The 2,906-nt window shown below is 53.4% G+C and overlaps 1 protein-coding gene across 1 annotated transcript in view; it reads right to left on the reverse strand.

Annotated features, from left to right (window-relative positions):
* The window catches only part of LOC104543127 (regulatory-associated protein of mTOR), a gene marked incomplete at both ends in the record, with an annotated part of 34,066 nt that overhangs the window by 15,759 nt on the left and 15,401 nt on the right, over nt 1-2,906 (reverse strand). The window lies entirely within an intron of this gene.

The following is a 2,906-nucleotide window of genomic DNA, read 5'->3' on the forward strand; positions in this document are numbered from 1 at the left end:
GAGTGTCTGCCATGTGGCACTGCGGCAGAAGGGACCGACAGATTCAGAGTACAAACCACATCAATAAGGGTTTGCAACAACTGACAAAACTCCGCGAACGTTTGATTTTGCGGCTCCTGGGCAGATCTTTAATTTGTTTTTCCTTCTCCTACCCCTCACCATGGCTAATGGTTGTAACACCGGCGGCTGGGAGCTGAGCCATTTGGACCGGACTAAAGTGGCTGCAGGAACAAAAAAGGGACTAAAATAGGGATTTCAGATGAGTCACAATCAGTGGTAAATGACAGATCAAGCTGTTACTGCATTTCCTCTCGTGTTTCTGGAGGCATCTAAATATAAAGTGGTGAGCTGGAAGAAAGGGCTCTTTGGTCAACAAGCGGCTTCTCACCTTGCACAGCGACCGGCCCTGGCCCCCAAACCCCCAGCAAAGAGGTCGGGGAAGCCCAAAAACAACCAGCAAAGAGACCTGGGCAGCCTAAAAACCCCCAGCAAAGAGACCTGGGCAGCCCAAAAACCCCCAGCAAAGAGCTCGGGGGAGCAAAAACAACATGACAGATCAAGCTGTTACTGCATTTCCTCTCGTGTTTCTGGAGGCATCTAAATATAAAGTGGTGAGCTGGAAGAAAGGGCTCTTTGGTCAACAAGCGGCTTCTCACCTTGCACAGCGACCGGCCCTGGCCCCCAAACCCCCAGCAAAGAGGTCGGGGAAGCCCAAAAACAACCAGCAAAGAGACCTGGGCAGCCTAAAAAACCCCAGCAAAGAGACCTGGGCAGCCTAAAAACAACCAGCAAAGAGACCTGGGCAGCCTAAAAAACCCCCAGCAAAGAGACCTGGGCAGCCCAAAAACCCCCAGCAAAGAGACCTGGGCAGCCCAAAAACAACCAGCAAAGAGACCTGGGCAGCCCAGTTTGTACTTGGCTGGAGGCAGCAAGAGCACAGGGTACCACGCTCAGGAGCACAGGGTTTCAAGTGGCAACTCTCTACACAGAAATCTCACAGATATTTATGAGAGCACCACTTGGACAGCACTGCCCATTCGCTGGGCTTTACCAACACATCAGACCCCTACGCCAACCCAGCCTTCCCAAGACAGGGAGGGCACGGAGATAAGACCAGGCTAAATCCACCCAGGAGAAATGAAGCTGCTGATGACCCAGGAAATCAATAAATAACTGTCAGGACACGGCAGAGTCGGCAGGCACTGATCTGTCCCGTTTGGGTTATGAGGACAGAGCCCAAAGTGCGACATCAAGAGGCACAAGAGTGCGCTGAGCAGGACTGAGCGGTGCAGATCCAAGTCTGGGCTTTGGTCTTTGGCTTTTCCAGGAGCTCTTCATCCACGTTTCAACCAAGAAAATGTCAATACACAAAAAGCGAGTCTCTGCTCAGAAGAGGTTCGGTCTCCCAGCCATAACGGATGGAGATACAACGCTTGTGTGTCCTCTCCAGGCTTCTGACCATGCAGGTTTTATTTCTGCCATTGCCACGTCCATCCTGGGAGCTTCAATTTCCAGGGAAAGAAAAGGAGGAGGGGGAAGGAGAAAGAGCAAGAGAGGGAGAGACACAAAGAGCTGCAAGCTCAGAGAGGCAAACAGCCCCTGCCAGGCAACGTCAGCTGAGGAGTGCCCAGAGCTCTGCCTCCTTAAATAAGGATGGATGGGGAATCTGCACGGCTTGATTTCTGCTAAAGCCCTTGAAAGGCTGGGAAAGGAAAGGGAGAGACAGGGGGAGCAGGAGGGTACCCATCAGAACGCCCCGTGTCTCTGGTAACCACCTCCCTCGTGATGCAGCCACGGAGGAAAAACCCAACAACATTTTTTAGACATCTGAGCATCATGAAAACCAAATGTAAAGAGAGAACTGCGCCAGCACTGCTCCTCATTCGCTCGGCAGCCCTTGAGAAGGAGAGGGAATTTCTACAGAGGCATTGCAGGCTGGTGCTTGAAGGGTTCGCCCTTTCTTCTGCCATCCTGCCCCGCGTCGGTGGCGCTCGGATCCGATCGAGTGACACGTCTGACACGGCTCGTCCTAAAAACCCGCACGCCGAGGCAGCGGGGCAATGGGAGGCAGCAGAGGTGGCAGCAGGAACAGCAGCTTGATTTCAGCTGATGGGCTAAAAGGCAAAAAACATCCCCGAGATGCACGCAGAGAGCCGAGCAAGGGGGACGGGGTGTTAATCTGAGCAGACAGCTCTGTAATTAGTCAGACTGAGTCAACGCCAGCTAAATGGACCTTGCAGTATGGATTTATGTTTACAAAACAATTCCTCTCTGCTAGGAATGCAAAAGATAAATTGCCTGCCTTTACCGACGACTTCTGATTTTCCTGGCACGCACATAACTCTCAGTTCAATTTAACAGCAAGCGTCAAACCCCGGCCCTGGCCGAGGCCCCACAGCCGGGTCACCGAGATGGCGAAGAACAGAGCCCCGCTGGATGCAAAACGGAGCACACCAAGATGGTTTATTGGCTGTTCTTTGGTTTGCCAGGGTTTCTTGTTAATCCCTGGTAAAAATCACTGCAGTGTTTAAGCCCTGGTCTCCAGAAGGTGCAGTTCACTCTCCACCCAACACAGCAGCACCAATAGTGGTACCCAAGGCCTTGGCTGTCTGCTCCCCATCAGCATCAACTCCTGCCCTGTGAATGTGTCCCACGTTGCTCCTCTTCCCATGAGAGACACAGAGGGTCGAAGGGATGAGGAGAGCACCTGAAAGGCTGGTCACTGCCCAAACGCTGCCCTGGCAGCGCAGACACAGCCTGGTCCCTGGGGAACCACACAGCGGCGCTTCCTGGAGACCTGGCAGCCTGCGAGCTGGGTTCCCTGCACGGGGTTGCCCTGTGCTCCAGCTCCTGATGGTGACTGAAACTGCCCGGCATTGGCTTTTTAATGTTTCAGGCGGAGGCCG

This window comes from Mesitornis unicolor, unplaced genomic scaffold (assembly GCF_000695765.1).
Source record: "Mesitornis unicolor isolate BGI_N332 unplaced genomic scaffold, ASM69576v1 scaffold1357, whole genome shotgun sequence".
Lineage (NCBI taxonomy): Eukaryota > Metazoa > Chordata > Aves > Mesitornithiformes > Mesitornithidae > Mesitornis > Mesitornis unicolor.